A 14212-nucleotide genomic window follows, 5' to 3' on the forward strand; every position below is an offset into this window, starting at 1 on the left:
TAAAGAAAGAAATGGTGAAGCAGTTTGGTATCTAGTGATCAGTCTGGTGAATTCCAGTATCTTTGCCAAGAAAATCTTAAATGGAGTAGTGAAAAGTTGGAACACAATTGAGCAACAACAATTGATCAAATATTTCTTGCTCTAGAGAAAGTTCAAGATTAGGTAGAAGAAAAGAAAAAAGAAGATTCTCACCAGAGTGGTCTCTCAGAATCTCTTTGCTACTCCCCTTAGGGGAGGAGCTAATTGGGATTTGAGGATAGAATCTGCACCAAGGTAAATCAGGCATTGATCAATAATAATAAAAATATTCTAGCCTTTAGACTCATGACTTTAGAACTGCAGGGGTTTTGAGAGGTCATCTATTCTGGCCTCTTCCTTTTACTGATAAGACAAAGGCTCAGAGAGGCATTAAGTGACATGTCCAATGTCACACAATATAAAATTAACTGATCTTGGTTAGGTCTAAAGCTAGAAACATATATCCGGACTTTACCCTTCTCTCCAACATCACCATTTGCTTATCAGATGTTTCTAAACTGGTTGTCCCAGGGTCAATCTTGAATTCATCATGTCCAAAACAGAATATGTTGATTTTCCTCCAAATCCCCCCTATTTTTGTTACAGGTGCCATTATTCTTCTTGTTGCCCAGGTTCATAAATTGTCTGTATCTTCTTATTCTTACTCTCCTTCACCCAATTGTAAACTCTTTAAAAGAAGAAATCATGTTCTTATTCATCTTCATACTCCCACAATACCTCACCCAGTGTTTTGTATATAGTAGTTGGGTAGTAAATATTTCTTGACTAAATGAACAAATGAATGGATAATACTTATTCTAGCGTTCCAAGATATAGTAGATAAGTTCCAGAGAGAATGAGGGTGATGATTTTGTTCAATTTATATCTAATTCATACACAAGTCAAAATATAATCAGTGATGTCATTGGTCTTCTTCAAAAATGATGGACAAACAACAATCATTCAGGAACAACAAACACACCTTATATGTCCATTCTTTAGAATCCAGCTCCAAATATACATCTTTACTGAGCTCCCTCCTGCCTCTGATCTTTTCTGGCTGTTAATATCCACTCCATTGACAAATTACTTCATATATGTTATGTTCCCTCATTAATTCCTCTTTTACAAGTGATAGAGGATAGGGGATAGAAAATAGAGAAGTTGCTAAAGGTACCCCACATAATTTGATTCTGCTTCCTCTGCCCCCACACCAGCTTAGTTGACAAAAACATAAATGGAGGCAGATAACAGAGGTAGCAAGGTGTTAATGTGTTAAAGAAGTGCAAAATATATTTGTTCTCTGTTCCCCCTTTACGAAGTGTGAAGAAGTTCTTCTTGATGAAATAAAAGAACAGCTAGCACTAAGCTGGCTGAGGAAAAGCCACTCCTCCTCCCTTTAAAAAGTAGAACACATTCTCTAGAGGGATACAGAGAATCGAGGCAGGAGAGTTTTGTTTAGTGGGATCTCTGGCAGCAAAGAAGAGAGCCAGTAATGGAGAAAGGCATAGCTCTTTGCTATATATACTGTACACAAAACAAGTTCTCCTTGTACTTTCACCACAAAATAGCAGGGGTCTGAGATGACTCTATTTTCCCTTAGCCCAAAGACTGTGATGCTACTTGACTAGTAGGAGACTTTGCATCCAGGAAGAAAAACCTAGTTAAGTTCTCTTTTAAAGAGAACCAGCTATGGATTAAAGAGAGAATTATCCCTGGCATCTGGAAATGAGAGCTAGAGCCTGAGGGTACATCTGAGTAATCTGTCCAGAAAAAAAAAATCTGCAACTAGAAGAGAAACACAACTAGAAGAGAAGAGACATCAGGGACCATTTGTGTTTGAAGTGCCTTTGACACTCATATCCCCTATGTATATTGTTCACCATATAGGACCTTTCTTCCTACTGAGGACATACGCATTTGTAGAGAATGTACTTGGAGGGAAATGTTCTGTAGATGTTACCATCACAGTAAATGCCTTAGCTTTGAGCTAATTGAATCTAATGGCTGGTTATTAATGACAAACTTTTGGTAGGTCTCATTCTAGGAAAACAAACCAGTAGAATACCCTAAAAGTCATAAATGGCAACAAGTGGATGATGTAGAAGGAAATAGAGGGGCTTCTGATTTGTGCAGCCACAAGAAACACCAGCTAGCAACAGAGGCGGTAGGACCAATGGAAATGGCTTACAGGCAAGCCCAGAGAAGTTCCTGGGACAAGCTTGATTGCTAGGAGCCAGGAAAATTATTGTAAGATCATGCTGAGATGGCAGCAGCAGTGGCTAGAAGCCAGGATAAAGAAAGAAAACTGGAGCAAGGAAAGATCCCAAGAGAAAGCTGGTGAGCATGAGAGTCCACAGAGAGAACAACTGACACCATACTTGCCCCAAGGTCCATGAGAACAGAAGGATGAGGTAGATACTTGACTAGTTGATGCTATGAGTTTTGGGGGAACTGGATAACTGAAACTCTAGGCTGTTGTTATTGTTATTATTGTTGTCCTTGGCCTTCATTCTTGAGGGGATCCTGTGGCATGCAAGTGATTGGATTTAAATAAGGGAAAGCTGGGGCTGCCAGTCTCACTTTCTCCTCTGAAGCCATCTGGGTCCAGTGGCAAGATACAGAGTAGGATGACTGGAGATGGCCCCCATGCAATGGGAAACCTTGGCTTTTTAAGCTAAGTTCTTCAACAGGCTCAGTTTGATTGAAACAATGCACAGCACAGTGATTAAAGCTAGGTAAGAGTTGAGGCAGAGAATGGCCACTTTTACCTAATAAAAAAATATGATTTACCATCAGGACTGAAACAGTAACCAAGGGAGGCTTGATCTGAGACCTATTGTTGGCCAATGACAGCGAGCGTGATTAGGGTTTAAGACATGGTCCTTAAGATAGAAATCTAGCCAGTAAACCCCAAAATATCTTGCAAGTTTTCAGTTATCAAGTTTGTATTTCTTTGGACAGAGCACCCACAGTAAGGGTGGAATAACCTATGTGGTCAGAGGGAACTGAAGGAAAGGAAGAAAGCAAAGAAAATAATAAGAACATGATCTCTGCTCTCAAGATGGTTATAATTGAATATTGAATTCTATTCAATAAATACTTATTATACATCTGCTATGTGCAGAGCACTGGTGGAGGGAAAATAATAAGACACAGTCTTAGTAGAGAAGAGAAATATATAAATACTCATAATTTCTAGATCCCCCAGTTGCTTGAGCTTTCCTCAAATTATCTTGCATTCACTTTTCTTTGCATCCCTGCTTCCTAAATTTGGAACATAAGCTTTCTGAGGGTAAGCATTGTTTTGGTTTTGGTTTATGCTGAGAAGCTTATACTGTGTTTGACATACAATAGGTGCTTGATAACTTCTTGCTGGATTTAAGGTAGGCTACATTAAATGCCCATCTTCTTTCTCTAAGAAATGTAGTCCTTTGCTTTTTTATTGCCATGTCATTATTTAACTGAAAGTGCTGCCTCCAAAGTTACTAGTGATCTCTTAACTGCCAAATCTGATGGTCTTTTCTCCATCCCCTGGGCCTCTTTTTTCTGTCTCCACAATTTCTCTCCATGACCTCATCAGCTCCCATGGGATTAATTATCATCTCTACAGAGAGGACTCCTAGATCTGTAGAGCCAGCCAGCCCTGATCTGTCTCTTAAGTTCCAAATATTTTTCCTCCGGTTGCATTTTGGAGATGTTGAATTGAAGGTATCTCAAACTCAACATGCCTAAAATCTGGCTAAAACAGTTGTTGTGTCTGACTTTCTGTGACCCCATTTGGGGTTTTCCTGGCAGAGATGTTGGAGGTTTGCCATTTCCTTCTCCAGCTCATTTTAATTCCCCTTGCAGCGCTATCCACCATTACCCACTCTGACTGCCCATACCAAAATATTCTCCTTTGCTTACCATTCCCCTGTAAGTCTTGTCTGTTCTTATTTTATTATAATTATAATAATGAACCATGTGAGTTTGTATTAGTTCACAGATAAGATATTAGTTCCATTATCCCCCTTCCTAAATATCTTATTCAGTACCTTGCATCCCACTTTCCAAAAAGTTCATAGTAGTGGGTAAAATGTATTGAGACTCAATGCAGTCTGTGTTTCCAAAATCAATAACACTTGGTGAAAGTCCACTATGCTATGTACTGGGAATATAAACACAAAATTGAAAAAATTCCGGCCCCCAAAGGATGGACATTCTTCTAAGAGCAGACAACACATATAGGGGAGTGGTAACTAGAGAAGGGGTGTGTTGGTTTGGGAAGCCATAGGAATGGTAAATAGAGATGCATTGGTTAACAATAGTGATAGGATGAGTGGACTCCAGCAAAAGACCATCTCCCTGCTAGCAGCCCAGTATATGAATGGGCCCAGTGAGGAACAAACTGATCCTATAGAATCATCTCGTACTGACAAAATTATCGTGTATTGAGCTATCTTGTATTAATGCCCTGCTGATACCTTATCGATCTGGAGGTTAAGCTAAAGATGTCAACTCCCAAGGCTATCTTGTACAATTAGAGTGACTATGGTCACCTGATTAATGACAATTAACACAGCTCACCTTGCTCTGGTCCCTTCCCATCAAAGGTCCTATTTCTCCCCTTGTTAATTTTAAGTTCATTAGGAACTTTGCCAGCTTGCTAAGCACCCTACTAAAGCTTTGTCCCCTTGACTTAGAGATGGTTTAAGTCTGTGAATTCTTTCCAAATGAGTCTCCACCTTCATTACTTCTTGTTCTTCACCAAAACCACCCAAAGAATCTTAGTCTATGGCATCATCATTTATTCCCAAAGTCTATATGGCCTAGTGATAGTACGTACAGAAGAATGCTGGGAAGATTAGGATGCATATGAACAAGGAACTTTGAATAAGAGAACTACAGTAAGTCAATCGACCACACAACACATCAATTTGTCCTGAATGACTTTTGGATAATCAGGGATTCTTGGTGCTATACCTGAAAATCATGTACTAACAGATCCCCTGACAGTAAAAGATAAGGAAAAGACAGCCTTCATTTGTCCAATGGGTTTTACCTGCATGTATGACTTGAGGAGATTTTTGGAACTTCTGCCATTCATAAAAATAGCTTATGGAAAAGGCAATTGTTTTGGAGAGGTTTGGTTAATCTGGATGATCTCACAATGTTTGGGAAGATTTCAGCAATACAAATATATATAACATTACCCATAGATAAATTGTCAAAGGACCCCTATCAGAAAGTATTAAAAAATCACAAACTATCAACAACTCTATGAAAAAAAAAGTTCCAAATCACTAATAATAAGAGAAATGAGAATTTAAAGGGTTCTAAGTTTCACTTTATAACTTTTAGATCATCAAAAATGAACCAAGATAAAAAATTTAACTGTGTGGAGTTAGGGAGAGGAATGGCACACAAATGTGGAGCTGCAAATTGATGCAACTACTCTGGAAAACAATTTAAAATTATATTAGAAAAGTAATCAAACTGCATATCCACAGTGATACAGCTATTAGTTAAATGCTCTACAAAGACCAAAGGGAAAGGGAAAAGTCCCATTTTTACACAAAGATTCATATAGCACTTTTTGAAGGAGCCAAAAAAACCCAGAAATATAATAGTTGTTTTCCTATTTGGGAAAGGACAAGTAAATTGTGTATTAATGTAACAAAACATTATTATACTATGAGAATTGACAGAGAAACTTGGGAAAATAGAACCAAGAGAGCAATGTACCTAGTGACAAGAACATTAAGAAAAATTATATTAAAAAGTTTAGAACTGTGATTAATGTGTTACCAATTGTAACTTCAGAGGCTTAATAGTGAACTGTATCTCTCTCCTGGTGGACTCTAGGAGCATAATGAGGTATACATTGCTAAATATGGTCATATTTCTTTATGAATCATGTTGGGAGAGAAAAATCAGAACAAAAGGAAAAAAATCACGAGAGAAAAAAAACAAAAGAAAAAGGAAAAAAAATGAACATAGCATGTGTTGATTTACATTCATTTTCCATAGCTCTCTCTCTGGATGCAGATAGCATTTTCTATCCAAATTTTATTGGAATTGCCTTGGATCACTGAACTGCTAAGAAGAACCAAGTCTTTCATAGTTGATCATCACACAATCTTGCTGTTACTGTGTACACTTTACAGAGTTCTGCTTGTTTCACTCAGCATCAGTTTGTGTAAAGCTTTCCAGGACTTTCTAAAATCAGCTTGTTCGTCATTTTTATAGAACAATAATATTCTATTATTTTCGTATACTGTAACTTATTCAACCATTCCTCAGTTGATGAGTATCCACCAATTTTTCAATTTCACCACAAAAAGAACTGCAATAAACATTTTTGCACATGTGGGTCCTTTTTCCTCCTATGATTTCCTTGGGATACAGACCCAGTAGTAATGCTTATGATTTTTGATTCATTACTAGGGAAGTGGGAGAAGTCTTTGGGATGTGATAATAATATATATTTTAAAAACCATTATCAAACTATTGTTTTAAAAGAAGACATTGAAATAACATTTATTTGTCAATCAATAAACATTTATTAAGCACCTATTCTGTGTCAGACACTGTGCCAAGTGTTAGATTAGCTAGAAGCTACTGGCCTCAAGCTGTCAAATGACAAGTACTAGCAGTGGAGAGTCCATCATGAATGTAGATCACATAGCATCTCAGCAGGGAATGAGTAATGATCATCCCCTAGCTGTGTTATCAGTAACACAAGACATTTCCCTGGTTTGGTGGCTATAATCTATCAGATATTTGAGAAGGAATAGACCTTAATCACAAAGCCTCCTCTCAATCTTATCCATTGGCAGATGATGGAGAAGATCCATAAAGAGAAGAATAGAAAAGGCCAATTTGGAAACCTGGCTCTCTGGACATTTTATGGAGGTGATTTTGCAAGAAGGTATATTCAAGGACTTGATTGGCTGTCCCACAAATTCACAAATGTTGCCTTTTGTTCATCCAAGAAAGCTTTTTGATTATATTCATTTCTCAGCAGTCTGTACTCCTCCAGACTCTTCCGTCATGCCCTAGAAAGCTCTTCAGTCTTGGAAGATCGTTCTAGCCTTAGAATCGGATGCTGAAGAACCTTTGTCCTGAAATCCTTCTTTCTCTAATTGGATGGCTCCTCCTAGAACCTCTTCATTTCTCATCAGATTGTACTCCTCTAGACTTCTCCAGCCCCTCAATTCCTTTTCAGCTTCCTTTTATAAAGCTGTGTTCCTCATTTAAATGAAAACTCATGGGGACAGGAACTGTCTTTCTTTTATTCACGTATTTATAATTCCAGAGCTAAGAACATGGCAAGCATTTAATAATACTTGTTGAATTGCCCCACTATTAGAAGACAGCTTGATCATTTGGGAACAGTTGTACCAGGGGAGTAATGGTCATCAGAGGCTCATAATATTTGCCACTAAAGACTTAATCTTCATTCCATCCACAAAGTGGAGTTCTTAGCCATGAAGTGGTCTGCCCCTGATGAAATTCTAGATTATATTTATAGAGAGTTTCATTTCAAGTACAAATGAACAATAATTCACTGAGTATATCCTGACAATGGTTTTTGATACTGTATCTGACAAGCATGTACTCCTAGATCCTATGACAAAAGAGGATAAGGAAAAAACAGTCTTCATCTGTGCATTGGGTTTTACCAATTTGTGCACATGCCTCCAGGAAATTTCTGGACCTTTGCCACTTTTAAATGGTTCATGGAAAAGGCAAGATGGAGACATCACCATTAATTAGCAATAGTCAGTTATGGGTTTGGCATATATTACTTGCCAAAGAGAACCAAATTGGATGCTTATAATGAAGTGCAAGCCTCCTTTTTCTTAAAGATCCCATGATCCCTATGGAGATTTTAATAGACTGTAAACTTGAGTCAGCAATGAGCTGTGTCAGCCAAGAAAGCCAATGCCATCTCGGTCTAAGAACATTGAGTGAAAATTGCAAAGTAGCAAATTTAGGTTAGAAGTCACGAAAGATTTCCTAACAACTAGAGCTGTTCCTAAAGTGAAATGAGCTGCCTTTAGAAATGGTGGTCTCTCCTTGCTGGAGGGGAAGGCATCCATAGGTTGGATGATTTCACTTCCAGATAATCTTTTCAACAGTGTATAAAATAGCCTCTCAGATCAAATAAGAAACTATATCCTGGAGACTTGAATATTTTCTTTGATATTCAATATTGATAACTGTCTCTCCTGGCCTCCCATTTCAGGCAAATCCTAACCTTTTCCTCATTTTACTTTCTACTCTCCAGCCAGTAGCTTTGTTTCTATAAGCATGGCATTCCACCTCTTCCCCCCTTCATACTTTTCCCCTCTAGTTCTGGACTAGGGCTTCTTAAACTTATTTCACTTGTGATCTTCTTCTAGCCCTAGAAAGGCTAGTCTCCCCATCCTCATCTCCATCCCAAGTCTGTTTACTTTTCTTTGTTTTAAGTGTTTATTTTGTCTTAATAAATAGTCTTAACCACAACTATTTTGTTAGTCTGGATGTACTTATGGGAATGCAGCTGGGAGAAGGTAATTAAAGGGGGGAAATGCCCTAGAGGAAAGAGAAAGAAATTTAATGTTGAGGTGTTTTGCCAGAGTGTTGTCTCTGCTTGATAACTTGGAGCTAATGATAGAGCAGAGTAATAGAATTATAGATCCTTTTGTTATAGATTCCCAGAGCAGAGTCTATACAGTGAGTCAATATGAGAGGGCAAATAAAAGTGACCTTTATACTGAACTAGACCAATATCCTTTCCAGGTAAGTAATACAGATATTTTGCATCTCTTCTCTCCTTTTTCATTCCCTTGACAAAGCAAGAAAAACAAAACCTCTGTTACAAACATGCATAGTCAAGCAAAACAAACCCCACACATTATTTATGTTTAAAACATATATGTACATGTAGACATGTATGTGCACACACTTATATCTGCACTCACTTTATCATATCTCTATCAGAATGTGTATAGCATGTTTCATCCTCATTCTTATGGGATTGTGGTTGGTCATTGTATCGATCAGGGTTCCCAAGTTTTTCAAAATTGTTTTTTTTAAAATAATATCATTGATATTGAATAAATTTTTTCTGGTTCTCTCACTCTGCGTTAATTGACAGAATCTTCTCAGGTTTCTTGGAAATTGCCCCATTCATCATTTTCCATATTACATGCATTAAACTATAACTTGTTCAGTCATTCTCCAAATGATGGACACCTCCTTGGTTTTCAATTCTCTGCCACCACAAAAAAAGAACTGCTATCAATATTTTTTTGTGCATGGGCCATTTTCCTTTTTCTTCAATCTCTTTGGAGAATAGACCTAGAAGTAGTGTCCTTAGGTCAAAGAATGTGTATAGGTTAATAGCTTTGGGGGGCATAGACATAGCTCCAAATTGCTTTCCAGATTAACTGGACTAGCTCCCAGTTCCACTAACAGTGTCTTACTATACTTGCTTTCTCATATTCCCTACAGCACTTGCCATTTTCCTTTTTTGTCAACTTTGTTAACTTGACGGGTATAAGGTAGAACCCCAGAGTTGTTTTAATTTGCATTTCTTTAATTCTTAGTGCTTTGGAGAATTTTTCTTCTTATGACTATTGTGATCTTGGAATTCTCAATTTTTAAAAAGCTTTTTGTTTTCAAAACATATGCATGGATAATTTGACAACATTGACCCTTGCATAGCCTTGTGTTTCAGATTTTCCCCTCCTTCTCCCTACCCCTTCCCCTAGATAGCAAGCAATCCAATATATGTTATACATGTTAAAATATGTTAAATCCAATATGTGTAAATATATTTATACAACTCTCTTGTTGCACAAGAAAAATCAGATCAAAAAGGAAAACAAATGAGTAAGAAAACAAAATGCAAGATAACAATAATAAAATGAGAATGTTATGTTGTGATCCACACTCAGTTCCCACAGACCTTTCTCTGGGTGTGGATGGCTCTCTTCATCACAAGATCATTGGAAATGGTATCAATCATCTCATTGCCCAATTTCTTTCAAGGTTCAATGCAGCTGCTAATTTCAATGAGAAGCCTTTCCAGATTCCTTATTGTTAGTGCTCCTTCCCTCCCCAAGTACTGTGTTTATTCATCTGGATAAATAGGAGTCAGTATGGTTCCATAGAAAGGGACTATCATGTATTTGAAGTCAGAGGTCTTAAGTTTAAATCTTAACTCTGCCAACTTACCTGTGTGAACCAGGGAAGTACTTTAATGTAGCTGAGATTCAGGTTCTTCATCTATAAATGAGGAGTAGGACTAGATGGCTTCTGAGTTCTCTTCTGGCTCTCAATCTATCTACTGATCTATTGATCTATATATCTATATATGTGTGTATGTCTATATACATGTATCCATCTTTGTATTTATCAATTTATTTATGTTCGTGTGTATGTATGAATCTATCTAGACATCTATTTATGGATCTATTGTTCTATGTATCTTATCTATTGATCTAACTATAGCTCAATTGATCTATCAATCTGTCTATCTATCTTATCATTTTCACCCCACCTCTAGCAGAATATAAACTTCTTGAGGGTAAGGACTCTAGGATCAAATGCAAAATTTTCTGTTTGACATTTAACCCCTTCGTAATCTAGCCCCTTCCTACTTTTCCAGCCTTCTTACATCTTACTCTCTGACTTTCTTTGATCCAGTGAAAATGAATTTCTTGCCGTTGCAGAAACAAGGCCCCCCATCTCTATCCAGGCTCTGGACATTTCTCCTGGCTGTCCCCCTTGCCTGGAATGTTCTTGCTCCTCATCTCTGCCTATTGTCTTCCCTAGATTCCTTCTAAACTAAAAGCCTGTCTCCTATAGGAAATCTTTCCCAACCCCTCTTAATTCCACTGCTTTCCTTCTTTTAATTACTTCTTACCTTTCCTCTATATAGCTTATTTTATTTGTAAATATATTTGCTTGTTGTTTCATCCATTAGGTTGTGAGCCCCTTGTCTCACCCACCAGGGGGAAGGGCTGTCTTTTGACTTTTTTCTGGTATCTCCAGAGCTTGGTAGAGAGTGCCTGGCACATAGTAGGCACTTTATAAATGTGTCTTGATTGACTTCCCCCCCCCTTTGCATCCTAAGCACCTAGCTCATATCTTGGTTTTTAATAAATGCTCATTGAATTCAATTTAATGGAGTTGTATCAGAGAACAATAGAAGTCAGTTCCAGTGATAGATTTCCTATGGTCAAATGCCAAAGCTAAGGTACAGACACTAAGTGAGATGGACTAGGTTGAGTGATGGTGAGGCTGTCACCTATAAGATGGAACCCTAACACCCAAGAAAATCCCAACCCCAATGAGTTATCACTTTCTTTCCTCTAACCATATATCACCATTGCCCTTTTTCTCCCCTTTGCCACGAGGGAAAAAGCTGCTCAAGCAGCAGCAGTACAAATTTGCTCTAATAAACTCACAGCTAGGGAACTGTGTCAGGTAAACTTAATTCAATCTGATTCAACAAATATATATTAAGTGCTTGTTACGTATAAGGCTTTGTGATGAGCACTGAGGGCACAAAAATGAAATATAACCATTTCCCTACCCTCAAGAATCTCAAATTCTTTTTTTATTTTATTTTGAACTTCAGAAATAAAATAAGCATTTCTATTATATAGTAGAATAGGAAAAAAGATGATTGTACATGAAACTGCAAATCTGTTATGAACAACTTGCTATTCCTTTTAGTAGCTCAAATTCGAATAGGGAAGTTGAGACATTCACACAAGTAGCTACAATATATTGGGATGGAATGAGTGCATAGGAAATGTGCAACAAATAAGATGAGAGATTGGGGAAGAAGGGAGAAGTGGGGGTGGAGTTGGGTGAAACAAGACTGGAAAGATGCAGAGAGTTTAAAGCCTCATGTTACTGCAGGGATCTAAGGAGACTTGAGTTGTGGCTTCTATTCTGGTATTAGCTCTTTCCAGTCTCCTATCTGGCTCCTCTCTCCTGCATGTTGTTGTTTCAAATATCCAAGGATGGATTTGAATTCAGGTCCTCCTGATTCTAGTTGGCAGGCTATCCCTTGCATCACCTAGCTACTTGTCTAGCATGGGTGAGTGAAATGGGGTCTCTCATTGATGGTCCTGGTCTGCAAGGCCTCCTAGAATGAGGCCCTGGCTTTCAGGAAGCCCAGGTATACAAGGTGGGAGGGCTGAGGGGGATGGTGGAGTAGAGGGAGTCATTGTTCCTCTGGCTACTTTATTTCTTTGGTTTGTGACTGTTTGACAACAGCTGTAAAAATGGCTTATAAATTAGGTGCGGGATTGTAAAATGCAGAAATGGCCTCAGTGGGGAATAAGCAGGAAGAACAGCTTTCCCCAGCCTCATCAGACAGAAGGTCAAAGCCCGTTGCCCTCTTGCAGGAGACAGCAGTAGGGCAAGATTATGTCTTTGTGTGTGCACTGAGGAGAGGGTGGGTGGGTGGAGAACCTGAGTTTTGCCTGCTGTCCCTGGCTGCATCCGAGCAGGAGAATTCACCCCACTCCTCCTCTGAGGCTTTTCAATCCGGGAGATGTTTATATCCTTTCAGTGAAGTCCAAATTACAAGCAGGCAACTGGAGCCTGGGGAAAATAAACTCAGGGATACAAGATAGGCAACTTTTTTCTTCTTCTTTTAAAGCTTGATTTATATCAGCCTCCTGAAGTGAGAAGAAAATGCATCCAGAGATAGAGAGAGGAGGTTGGGGGGAGGGAAGTGAAGGTAAAGGGGAACTAGCTCAGAGGAAGCTGGGACACACCACATTCTCACCTTCTAGAAGGCAATATTTTGTAGGAGAAAAAGGAGGGGATTTGGAGTCAGGAGACCTGGATTTGAATTCTGTTATATATTACTTGTATGACCACAAGCAAACCAACTGACCTCTCTGGACCTATTCCCTCATTTGTAAAAATGAGAGGTTGTATAGATGACGTTTAAGGTCTCTCTTAATTCTCAATTCTATGATCCTATGAACACTGGACAATCTTATCCTTTCCCTGAGTCTATTTCCTTCTTTGTATAATGGGTAGAATTGTCTCAAGCTCCAATTCTTTTAAATAGGTAGTTAGTATAGACACTGGCTCTGGACTCAAGAAAACCTGAGTTCAAATTCAGACCCAGACACTTCCTAGCTTTTTGACCCTGGGAAAGATGCTTAATCCTGTTTGCCTTAGTTTCCTCATCTGTAAAATGAGTTGAAGAAGGAAATGGCAAAATTACTCCTGAATCTTTGCCAAGAAAACCCCAAAATGGGGTCACAAAGAGTTGGATTGAAAAAATGACTGAACAACAGCTGGGCTCCGTCACTAATTAGCAGGGTGACTTTTTGTATCTCAGTATCCTCATCTGTAAAATGAGGAGCTTGATTTAAATGATCTCCAAGTTTCCTTCCATCTTCGATTCTATGATTAAGATTTGTTTAATGAGGAGAGAGCAGTGTTACAAGAGCTACAAGTACTCCCTGAGAGCATCCTCATTCTCACAGAAGTAATGTGTTTAACCTTATCAAATGTCTCCCCCCAACCCCCAACAAATCACAAAAGATGTGGGTTTGTGAATCAAGAAGAATGTTTGATTTGACCATCATGAAGATCGTATAAGCTCTCAATTGTTTTTCTTCCTTCTGGATTAGCCCCATAGAAGGAAGCCTCCAGGGAGGTAGATTTTCTGGTAAGTATATATAAGATTAGTAAGATATTGTTGGTGTATATATGTTTGTGTGTGTGATACACACAAATGTATATATATGTATATATATATATATATATACACATATATTTTATACATGTACATATATCTCCTAGAGAAGAATGTGGACCCTATCTGTTTAATCTGTATTCATTTTCATGACAATCAAAGAGGATCTTAAGAACGAGCTCACATCCATATCCCAGCCTCCACACAGCTGCTATGGGCTTTTGGAGGACAGAATGTCCCAAATAGGTTGGAGGGAATAGAAGAACAACCAAGAATAGAACAAAAATATGATTTTCTAGCCTCCAGTCGGAAAGTAATATGGAACTATGAACCCTGAATTGATACCAAACAAAAGGCAGTAAAAAGAGATATAAATAGTTTAGAACATTTGATTGTTGGTTTCCTGTGTATGGTGACTGATAGCTTTGTCTATGCGCTAATGGCCATCAGCCTACACTTGTCAGGGAGAGGCTTTCTAGCCATTGT

This window comes from Sminthopsis crassicaudata, chromosome 4, assembly GCF_048593235.1.
Source record: "Sminthopsis crassicaudata isolate SCR6 chromosome 4, ASM4859323v1, whole genome shotgun sequence".
NCBI classification, from domain to species: Eukaryota; Metazoa; Chordata; class Mammalia; order Dasyuromorphia; family Dasyuridae; genus Sminthopsis; species Sminthopsis crassicaudata.